Source organism: Hydra vulgaris, chromosome 09, assembly GCF_038396675.1.
Source record: "Hydra vulgaris chromosome 09, alternate assembly HydraT2T_AEP".
Taxonomy (NCBI): Eukaryota; Metazoa; Cnidaria; class Hydrozoa; order Anthoathecata; family Hydridae; genus Hydra; species Hydra vulgaris.
Window position 1 is genome coordinate 7,230,672 of NC_088928.1, and position 13,335 is coordinate 7,244,006.

The following is a 13,335-nucleotide window of genomic DNA, read 5'->3' on the forward strand; positions in this document are numbered from 1 at the left end:
AACTAAATACATTAATAGTACTTATTATTAATTACATAGATATTGATTTTTAACTTAATTAACTACTCATTAATAGTAAAGTGTGTTAACCGGGATATAAATTTTACAGCTGTTTTTCTTGAATTGGGAAACTATTTAGTGCCTTAGCTAGAGTTTTAGCTCTAAAAAAAAGTAGTATTTTTACATGTAAGAAAGTCCTTTATTATATACCATTAGTAATGGTCCGTTAAATGGACTGTATAGAGGCTGGTTAACACTTAGAAGTACTATATATAAATAGCATTTTGTTTTTATAATACCGTTATATTTTGACATATTTATTCAAATTAAACTTGATTTGACGTTTTATTTTTTAAAAATGTAATATATAGAAAATTATTAAAACACGCGCATACATATAAAATCGATATAAATATATATATATATATATATATATATATATATATATATAAAAAAACGATTTTATATATTTATTTACAATAGGGTATGAAAATATTATTCAGATAAAAAAATAAAAAATATTTTTATATCCTATTAAAAGTCAAGTACAACAAGAAATTTTATTAATGAAATTTCTTGTTGCACTTTTCATTTATTTGTTTATTTCATAAAACATTATAGACAAAAAAGTTTTACTTTGTGTATCTTAGAAGCCTTTGATATAACAAATTTTTTAATCAGTTTATTTATTTATTTATTATAACCTCGAAAAAACGTTTTTACATTATTTATGGTATTTTTGTAAATTTTTTGACGATTCGTTTTTGATTTTTATATTTTAATTTTACATTGTATATTTTTTACTCGTTTTTGGAAATTAATTTTATATTAAAAATTTATAAATTTTTATTACTTTTGTAATGTATAATATTGCTAAATACTTATCATATGCCCGCTACTTTTATAGGTCGCAAGTTGCTAACTCATCTCATAGAAATGATTCTAACCAATAAGGTTAAGGATTGATAGGTCGTATCTATTATTCGGCAATATTTTTTAAATTCATGAAGAAAAATTCTTAATGAAAATTTTATTTTTTGACTATTTTTTTTTAAATTGTATTATTTAAAAAATTCCTGTATGGTCTAAAGTTAGTTTTTACCATTTTTAATTAGGTAGGCGTTATTGGAATGCACGTACAACTAATTTTTTCTTATTTGTACGTGTTTATTTAAACATAAGATATTAATTATTTTGACTATTCACCTAAAAATCTACTGTTTAATTTACTTTAATAATTTTTTTTTGTAACTTAAATTATAAACCCTAATTAAATAAATATTGAGATACTTTTCTTATATTTAAAAGAATGCCTGTCCAAATCTAAACCCTCAGTCAATGGTTGTACTCTGCACTGCGCCTCTATTACTCTATTATATAAGTCAGTCGATGTATGTATACTCCATTGCGCCTAGTCCCATTTAAGTTAGTCGATGTAAATACACTCAACTGCGCATATTCCTAATTTAATTCAAGCGATGTATGTACACTCCACTGTGATTACATCAGTCGATTTGTGTACGCATTGATGCGCTCTTTCGATGAAAATTTGAATAATAAACATTATTACAAATAAACAATAATTTAAAAAACATAAAGCTACTTAGAAGTAAAACACTAGAACTAGAAAATAATCTAAATAAGGAGGGTTCAAACCTGCAACCCAGTTCTATGTAGATTTAGAGTTAAGACTGTTGTAGTTGTAAAAATTAAATACAATAACACACTACAAAATATTAATATTGTATTGTAATACTAGAGAAGTAATTAAAGCAATAATTATTTTTATTGTATAGTTGTGATAAAAAACAGTTACAATAGTTAATGTATTGTTTTTGATCTAACAATACATTAAAATCTTGAAACTATTGTATTTTATTGCTGTGATGTAATTACGCTATGTGATTACATTAACTATTATATTGTTTTGATGAAAAACAATTACAACAACTATTGTGGTGTATTGTATCACTATTTCAAGGTCCAAAAGCTATTGTATTTTAATGTATCAAGATTTTTTTTCCACGCATTTGTTATTATTTAGGCACAAGTAAAATCAGTTGCGCCCATTTTTACCAGACATTTACAATTATAAAGTATATTTATTTTAAGATGTGGTCTTATGGTTTATCCTCCTCCGGCTAATTGCCATACTACCAAAAAAGCGTCATAACCCGCTCTACGGACCGAGAGTAAGGTGAGTTTAGGAAGAGCGAAGATATATTAGAGTGAAAGACAGAAGTAGTCGAGTTAGAAAGGTTGCATAGAGAAAGCGGACAGGAATTGCACACGATGTTAGAAGGTGCAATAATACCGTTAACTAAGTCACTTTATTAATGTACGTCGACAAAGTCACATGATATAAAGTCTTTAAAAAGTAACTTTGTCGTTATTATAAGAAGTGAAGTAAAGCCAGGAATGCTAAAGAAGTATATATATATATATATATATATATATATATATATATATATATATATATACATTCATAAATTAGTAGAAAATCACTTAACAAATTTATTTTTTCATTTAACACTATGTTTTATAAAAAAAGACTCATCAGAAATGAATGATCAAATTAATAAAACTTCAATTTATACCAAAAATTAAATTCGCAAATGTCTTAACTACTGTAAATTTTCACTCATTTGTGGAATTTGCTGACACTATTATAAAGTTAAAAAAGATATAAAAATTTTTAAAAAAATTGGCTTTCGAATCAAAATAAACATAAATTTAAAAATTTCTTGGCGTCAAATTTAGAACTTTCTTGGCGTCACATTTAACCTCTCTGAAAACTCATATAAGCCTTTCAAAAAACCATACGATGAATCATTGTATATTAATATTAACTCAAATCATCCACCCCAAATTCTAAAACAAATCCCGCTTTCAATTAATAACATGCTAAACCAAAATTCCTCTAATGAAAATGTATTCAATTCCTCTAAACGAATATTTGAAGATGCCCTTAAAAAAAGTGGCTTTGAAAATTTTGAACTATAATTTAACTCTGAAAAAAAGAATAAAAAAAAGCGAAATAGAACTAGAAATGCAATTTGGTTCAATCCCCCATATAGCAAAAATCTTTCCACCAACATTGGAAAAGTATTTTTAAAATTGGCCGGTAAGCATTTCCCGCCCTCTAATAAATTACATAAAATTTTTAATCGAAATATAATTAAAGTTAGCTACAGTTGTACAAAAAATATGGAAATAATTATAAAAGGTCACAATAATGCTTTGTTAAACAAAAAAGAAATCCTAAATGAAAAAAGTACACAAAATTGTAATTGTAAACAAAACAACAATTGTCCAATGACTGGAAGTTGTTTATCAAAAAATGTGGTATATAAATGTATTGTTTCCTCTAAGAATGTACCTGATAAACAATATGTTGGCATAACAGAGGGTGAATGGAAAAAACGTTTTGTCAATCAAAAGTAATCTTTTAAAAACAAAAAGTATTCAAAAGACACCATGCTCTCAAAATATATATGGGAATTAAAAGGTAAAAGTATTGATGATTTTATACTGAATTGGTCCATCCTTAAAACAGCGCCTGCATATAACAATATTTCCAAAAAATGCATACTATGTATACAAGAAAAATTTGAAATAATTACACATGCAAACCAAGAATGCATATTAAAAAAAATCGGAACTGATTTCTAAATGTAGGCACGAAAATAAGTTTCTCCTAAAAAACTATAAAAATAAATGAGCTCAAATAATATTTACATTAAATCCCCCTTTTAAAAAATACCTATTTAAAAAAAAGCATAAGTAATCATTTCTAAAGAATTCTTTTTATAATAGTGTCAGCAAATTCCACAAATGTGAGAAAATTTACAGTAGTTAAGACATTTGCGACTTCCTGTAATTTAATTTTTGGTACAAATTAAAGTTTTATTAATTTGACCATTCATTTCTGATGAGTCTTTATTAATGAAACACAGTGTTAAATGAAAAAAAGTTTTGTTAAGTGATTTTCTACTAATTTATAATTGCTGTTTTTTTAAGAAAATTAAGCACTCTATTTTGTAGAATATATTTTAATGTTGTTTATATATATATTATGTATAATTAGTAGTTATTAAATTCAGGGGCGCTTGTAGAACCCGTTTCAAGGCATTAATTTTTGATCAAAAATCTCCCGATTGCCAGTTTGAGCGTGTTTTCAAACTCACAGTCATAGTAAGTGGAAACCATGTAAAAATGAAATTTTAATATACCAATCAATATCGAAGGTTGTCTGCGTGTGGTTTCTATCGGTACAGACATTTTGCACTAAACTTGTATTGATTTAAAAGAATACATAATAATATAACAAGTGTATGGATCATAGTAGGTCTGCATGGCTCATCCTTCCATTTTTCAGTTATATCTTGAGATTATACTCTCAAAATGATAAAATAATATCAAATTGATATTTACCAAAAAATTATTTAAAAAAATGGACATTCCTATTATTAAAAACAAAAAACCTTTATGTAAATTAATTTTTTAAACTTAAGATTTAGTAAAAACCAGCATTAAACAATTCTAAAAATGATTTTTTTAAATTTTGAAATATAAGTAATCTAATTAGCAAATATAATTCTATTAAAAATTGCCAAAGTTATCCCGATTTATAAAGACGGAGAAAAATCAAACATCAATAATTATCGCCTTATTTCTATCCTTCCTACGTTTTCAAAAATATTAGAAAAAATCATCTTCGAAAAGACATACAACTACCTAATTTCAAATAATTTACTATATAAAAATCAATTTGGATTTCAAAAAAATAGTTCAACTGAACAAGCCATCATTCAGTTTACACGTGAAGTATCAAATTCTTTTGCTAAATTGCAATATACACTTGGTGTTTTTATCAATTTATCAAAGGCTTTTGATAAATTGTCACATAAAAAACTTGAGTTCTACGGAATAACAGGTAAATTGATCAAATGGTATAAAAGCTACTTGTCAAATAGAAAGCAATTCGTCTACCACGGAGAAGAATTGTTTCCTATTGATCTTCAAAATAAAACATTAATGGAAATAAAATGTGATGTTTCACAGGGTTCTATCCTTGGTCCACTTCTCTTTTTAGCATACATCAACGATCTAAATAACGCCTCGAACCTTATGAGCATCGTGTTTGCAGACGATATCAATTTATTTTTATCAAACAAAGACATTAACAAACTTTTTTTAAATATGAATAAAGAACTTATACAAATTTCTACTTGGTTTAAATGCAATAAACTAACCTTAAATATTGACAAAACAAAGTGGTTTCTTTCCACTTCTCAACAAAAAAACGATATTTGTCTAATGAATTACCTAAATTTTATATTGATAAAATAGAAATTAAAAAAGATTTCGTCTTAAAATTCCTTGATTATTTTATCTATTTATCTTGGCGAAAAAATGACATGGAAAACTCATATTGATTATATACCAAAAAAAGTTGCAAAAAGTATTGAAATCCTCTATAAACCCAGAAATTATTCAGATAAAAATAATTTAAAACAACAATACTTCTCATTTATTCATAGCTATATAAACTATGCAAATATTGCCTGGGGAATCACAGGTAGAAGTAAGTTGCAACGTCTTTACCGCCGTCAGAAACATGCAATGCGAATAGTATATTTTTTAAATCGTTTTTCAAACACAAAACCTTTATTCAAAGATTTATATTTATTAAACGTTTATGAACTTAACTCGTATAATACTTTATGTTTTACGTTTTGTTGTATGAACAACCCATTATTAAATTTTTTAAAGATCTATTTACATTTAAAGTAAAGAATAAATATAGTTTGCGAAATAATAGCTATTTAAAAGAACCCTTTTGTCAAACAAAGTTTAATCAATTTTCTATAGATTATTGAGCACCTTATCTCTGGAATAAAATTGTCCGGCCTAATTTAGATTCATCGATCTCTTTTTCTGTTTTTAAAAACAAGTTAAAGAATATTATTTTTTTAACAGATAATATATTGAAATATTTTTGATATATTATTTTAACCATTTATTTTTTCAAATGTTTTGGATTGTTATTTTGTTACAAACTACCTGTATTATTTTATATTATATTTATATTGTAATTTTTATATGACTCTGGCGACAAGATCGAATATGATCTTCTTCCAGATTCCAAGTTTATATGTTTATATTGCACGACGTGTAAAGAATGTAAACTGAAAAGAAACAAATTAAAAATATAAAAAAAATTCTTCTTAGAACATGCTGCTATAAAATATATTTTATATTGGCTTATAGTTGGAGACTGTTGCGGTTGTTGTCAAGTATAGCCTTGCAATACCTAAATTACAAAAAAAAAAAAGTTACTTCTTCTTACGAATTTATTATACATAGGGGCTATTCTAGGAAAATAAATTGGGCGACGGTAACCTCCGTGCCGGCGTCTACCGTTAGAAAATTTGCGTTATGTGCATTTTTTTCGCAAAAAAAAAATATCTGCCGGGGAAAAAAAAGGCTTAATTTCTGAGTTTGGACGGCACCCAAAAACGGTCGGCGCAGTCGAAAACGGTCTAGAATAGCCCCTTTAATATAATAGCCCCTTATAAATTAGTAAAAACACTAATCTAATTTTTGATTTCTTCTACCCTGTGTTTCACCATCAGTAGGTTCATAAGGAATAGTGTCTAAACATAAAAAAAGTTTTCAAATTATCGAAAAATTATTTCACAGGAAGTTGGGAATTGTTATAATTAATTATGTAATAATTGCAGTATTTTGCAACCAGGAAGTTGCTTTATTAGATAATTAAAAAATCATGAAAAGAATTCTTTAGAATTAGGATAAATTTGGACTAGTCATTTGTTTTTATAATTTTTTAAAAGGAACTTATTTTCATGTTTGCATTTAGAAATTAATTCTGATTTTTTATTCAGTAAATTTTCTTGATCTAAATGAGTAACAATTTCAAATTTTTCTTGTAAACATAGAATATATTTTTTGGAAATGTTATTATAGGCAGGCGCAGTTTTTAGGATAGACCAGTTTAACTTAAAATTAATATTATTTTTTTTTAGCTGATATATATATTTAGACAGCATAGTCTCTTTTGAGTATTTTTTATGTTTAAAAGATTGTTTGTGATTGGCATAACGTTTTTTCCATTTGCCCTCGGTTAAGCCAATATAATGTTTATCAGGGTTGTTTGCGAAGAAACAATGCATTTGTAAATAATATTTTTTGATAACCATTTGCCATTCATAGGGCAGCAGAAATTTTACTGCAGAAATTTTAGATAAAACAATAGAATTTGGAAAAACTCACACCGAAATTCCAGACGAAACTATTCGTCTAATTAAACATTGCAGAAAAATTTTACTCTATTTTAATAACGTAACGTGGAAGAAAAAAACCACGCACGAATGCTTTGATGTAACAATGGGAAGTTACGACAGAGCAGAAATTTGCGAATTTGTAGGCTTATATATTTTAAATTCCCTAGCTAAAATAGTTCATTTTAATCAATTAGGCTTGTACCGCGATGATGGCCTAATAATAATGCAAAAAAAAATCAGGGCCTCAACTTGACAAAGTCAGAAAAAACATTTAGAATTTTTCGAAAACATTGGCTTCCAAATTTAAATAAACATTAATTTAAAAATTGTGAGTTTTCTTGATGTCACATTTAACCTCTCGGAAAATTCTTATAGGCCTTATAAAAAACCTAATGATGAATTATCGTATATTAATATAAATTCGAATCATCCCCCTCAAATCTTAAAATAAATTCCCATTTCGATTAATAATAGGCTTAATCAAAACTCCTCTAATGAAAATATTTTTAACTCGTCCAAACGCGTGTATGAAGATGCTCTTATAAAAAGCGGATTTAAAAATTTCGAGCTTAAATTTGAAACAAAAATTGCAAAAATGCGAAATAGAAATAGAAACATAATTTGGTTCAACCCTCCGTACAGCAAAAATGTTTCAACAAACATTGGAAAAGCGTTTTCAAAATTAGCTGACAAAAATTTCCCTCCCTCTAAATTGCACAAAGTTTTTAACAGAAACACTATTAAAGTAAGCTATAGCTGTACAAAAAATATTGAAAGAATTATAATTTATAAGGCCATAATTTTGCATTGATTAATAAAAATGAATTTCCCAAAGAAAAAATACTGAAAATTGTAACTGCAAGCAAAAACTTGACTGCCCTATGAATGGCAAATGGTTATCAAAAAATATTATTTACAAATGCATTGTTTCCTCGCAAAACAACCCTGATAAACATTATATTGGCTTAACCGAGGGCAAATGGAAAAAACGTTATGCCAATCACAAACAATCTTTTAAACATAAAAAATACTCAAAAGAGACTATGCTGTCTAAATATATATGTCAGCTAAAAAAAAAAAAATATAAAAAAAATATAAAAAGATAAGTGTTTTTACTAATTTATTATTGCTCTGTTCTTTTAGAACATTGAGCACTCTGTAGAATACACTAACATAGTTTATATATATATATATATATATATATATATATATATATATATATATATATATATATATATATATATATATATATATATATAAAATAATTAAAAAAAAAGCGATATCTCAGATCATTTTTCCAATATTCTTCGTATTAAACGTATTTTAATGAAGTAAATTTAACATCATTTAAGGAACAACTAACTTTACTACATTGGGAACATATTAATATTCTAGATGATGTAAACTTAGTCTGCAATACTTTTTTTTAAACATTCTTTGAAATATTCGAATCAAATTTCCCACAAATAAAGATTAATCTTAAGCCAAAAAACGTGGACCACCATGGATCACCTAGGAACTAAGAAAATCTTCGAAAATTAAACAAAAACTATATATTAAGTATTTAAAAATCAAAAAAGTAAAACTGTTCATAAAAACTATATATTAAATATTTAAAATATTTAAACGATATATAAAATATTTAAAATCAAAAACTATATATTAAATATTTAAAATCAAAAAAGTAAAACTGTTCATAAAGACTACGCTAAAACCTTTGAGCGACAAAGAAAAAATCTTAAATATAAATACGATACTAATTTTCTAGAAAAATATAAACCAAATTCTAAACGCACTTGGGAAATTCCTTCAAGAAATTACAGGCAGTAACAAAACAAAAATGTCTTTGCCCAAAGCGATTAAAATAATCAAAGAGTTCTTAATTAATCAAGAAAGGATGGCTGCTAAACAAAATAAATATTTTATATCTGTTGGCCAAAACCTAGCCAAAAAAAATTCAACCAATTAATAATTTTAGAAAATATCTTTCTTTCTTCCTAACATCACATCTTAACTCCTTTGATCTTAGTTTTGATGAACTTGAATGTGCTTTTAAAAAGCTCAAACCTAACAAAGCCGTTGGCCATGATGATATAAATGGAAACATTGTTATTCATATGATGTCTTAAAAAAATATTCTTTTTAAGATATTTTTATAATCCATCAGACAAGGAATTTTTCCTAACCAATTAAAAATAGCAAAGGTTATGCCAATATTTTAAGGAGGAGATTTAACTAATACTAACAATTACCGTCCTATATCCATTCTTTCCGTTTTCTTAAAGTTTTAGAAAGAATTTTTTATAATAGAATATATAATCACCTATTAAATAATAATCTCATATATAACAATCAATATGGTTTTGAAAAAAAAAATTCAACGGAACTTGCAGTTATCCAGTTTTCAAGAAGTATAACTAAATCATTGGAAAATTCCCAATATACTTTAGGAGTTTTCATAAATTCAGCAAAAGCATTTGGACCACAGATCATGAAATTCTCATAAAAAAGTTGCAATGTTATGGAATAACTGATCGTGTTCTAAAATGGAATACAAACTATCTCAGTAATCGCAAGCAATATGTCTACGTTGATTTAAATTGGCATAGAAATTTGCTTGAAATAACATGCGGAGTACCACATGGATTAATTTTAGGAACCCTTACTACTTCTTATTTACATCAATGATCTCTATAAAGCCTCAAATTTAATGACCATTATGTTCGCAGATGACACTAATCTGTTTTTATCTCACTACAACATAAATTATCTATTTGAAAACATGAACAACGAACTAATTAAAATCTCTGATTGGTTCAAGACAAATAAATTATCTCTCTATATCGATAAAACCAAGTGGATTTTCTTCCACCCTCATTTTAAAAAACACTTACTGCCAAACGACATGCCTTTTCTTTTTATTGACAATACTCTAATAAAAAAAAGTAAGCTTTACCAAACTTTTAGGCGTTTATATTGATGAAAATCTCTCATGGAAAAACCACATAAAAAATTTGGACAATAAAATATCTTTATTTTAAAAGAAATATTTACTTTAAAAGAAAAGAATATGTGTATGTGCGTGTATGCGTATGTACATCTATGTGTATATGTTTGTGTGTATATGTATGTATGTATGTATGTATGTATGTATGTATGTATGTATGTATGTATGTATGTATGTATGTATGTATGTATGTATGTATGTATGTATGTATGTATGTATGTATGTATGTATGTATGTATGTATGTATGTATGTATGTATGTATGTATGTATGTATGTATGTATGTATGTATATACTTATTCATAAAAAGTTTTATAGAAAATAACTTTTAAAGTTATGAAGCAAATAAGTTTAAATTGAAAATTTTCAAAAATATGAAACGGTAGGGCTTCAAAAATAATCTTTTTACATAAAACTAGGTAAAATTCCTACATTATAGTAAAGATTGACTATTAAACTATTAAAAAAAAATAAAAAAAAATTTTAGAAGTGAAATTGAAATTTGAACAAAAAACATTTATGGTACGATTTTGTAGTACTATTTTCCACTGTGCAGCGGTTATTTTTGAAAATTTTTTTCCCACTTGCTAAGTTTTACAAGGTTTTAAAATTCATTTAGTTACGGACGTAGCGAAAACATATTTACTAAATTTGTTTTAAAAATAACAGAAAAGTAGTACCATGCAACTTACCACGCATAACTCTTGGTACTACTTTTTGCTAAAAGGTTTTAAAAGAAGATTACATAAAGTCATTTTCTTTTGAAAAAATTGATGTTTGTACACTCCGAATATAACTTTGTAAACACAAATCTAATTGGTTTGTATAAAAAGAAAACTCATACGGAAATTAAATATATGGAATGAGCTAAACATGAAGGTCTAGCTGAGGGTTGGGTTGCACTTGAGAAAAAACTCAAATATAACTATTTTGTTTATAGTACACTATATATACAAGTGCTATATGCATGAAACAAACAAAAAACTATATATATATAAATTAAAAATTGTATGACATATATATAAGCTTAATACAAACATGAGATAAAATAACTGTATATAAAACTAAAGTTTTAAAATATGAACATACACACTATACATACAGTTTCTATTACGTGTAAAAGTGGAATATTTGTATGTGATAACAACAAATATAAAAAAAATAAACTTAATTATATTGAAATAATGCGAGAGATTTTTTGCCTGATAAAAATGCCATGACATAAAGCAGAGTTTTTTTTGTAACTATTTCTTGATTATTCTTATTCATTTTTCATAATGACTCCTTTTGTCTTAAATTTTTTTGAACAAATTTATCAACAGTCATAAAGTCAGTTGTAGAATTATTTAACTATTTAAATTTTGCATATTACTATTGGTCAATCGGTCTTTTTCATATTAGATGTTTAATGCATATAACTCATTTTTTACTTCTTTTAGGGTCGTTCAATTTATCTGTCTGTGATGCTAAAAAAAGAAACTATTTGTAACTAATTCCAAGATACAAAAAAAAAAAAAAAGTTAAATTAAGATTAGATATAAACTAACTTTTAAAAATGCTCACTCCTGTGCTTTAATAAATTAACAATGAAAATTAATAAAAGTAGTTTTATGCACATTTGAAAAAAGTTGTGAAAAAAAAAAAAAAAATTATAGTAAACTATAATCATCAATACACAAATAGAAAAAAAATATTAGTGTGTGTATATATGCTTATTGCTAATGAAAAAATATATGAGAGATTAGCAGTTGGATAAGAAAATTTGTTAACAACTTTTTAGTAATTTTTAATAAACTTTGTTAATTGTGTATTTTGTTAATTTAGTAAGGGAATTACTAATCTTTTATTGCGTTTAGAAAAGACTTTAAGACTTTGACACAAAATATCTAAATGTAATTGTCGCAGAATTATTCAGTTCTAAAATGATTGATTAAAGGTACGTATGGTGTTATTTTGATTTATGGTTTGCCAACTCGGAGTAATTTTTTTTTGTGCTACATTTTTAAAAATAAAATACGCTAAGTAAACAAAACTGTAAGTGCACTGTACCAAGTGTTTCAATCTGTTTAGGCTGCCATTTCTACAATCTCACTGTATTAGCATCTTTTTGTTCCACGAATAAATAAAATTCATTGAAGAATGACACAATGATGATGACTAAGCTTTAGTCAAAGGCATATAATAAGATTAAGACTACAGTATTACTTATACTAATAGTATAAGCAATACTATAAGTAAATGTCAAAAGCATATAAGGTAAGACGGGCAAAATGAGACAGCGGTGCAAAATGAGACAGATTGTATTTATAATGATCCTAACCTCATAATTTATTGTTTTAATGATTTTTAAAAGTTTAGTAGTGTTCTAAAATCATTTATTGTTACAAAAAATATTTTGAGTCAAGTTGAAATAAAGAAGATGAAAAGTAGGACAACCATTTCATCTCTTGGCTATGTGACAATTATGAATTTCGATGCGTTGTTGTTATTATTTTTCTTAGTAGTTTTTGATCTCATGCCGTGGAAAAAAATTTAAAGTTTGTGCTTTACTATCACCTGTAGACATTGCTCTATCATTTCCATACATTGATATTTCATTTCTATACACTTATTGCCAGAAAATTACTAAATTTTGATGCCAACATGTTGCGGGGCAAAACGAGACGTTTTTGGTTTGTTTGTTTTGCCGATATCAACCATGTTTATTTAATGTGGTACATGAAAACAACAAACATAACAAATGATATTTTTAAATGTTAACATTTACACTAATATTTGAAATATTAGATTGATATTGTTGTTTAAATACAGTAGATTTGATGCAGGACCCAATAGGCTCACAACTAATGATACTTTAAGAGAACCAATAGATACATTAGCAAAGTTTGATGAGAAAAAAAAATTCACAAGTAAAGCAGGTTTTGGTGGGTAGTTTTTTGATTTTTTTTAACTTATTAAAAAGTAAATTTAATAGTTTAAAATGTTACCGTTAAAAAAACAGCTATAAACTAAAAACAAAGTT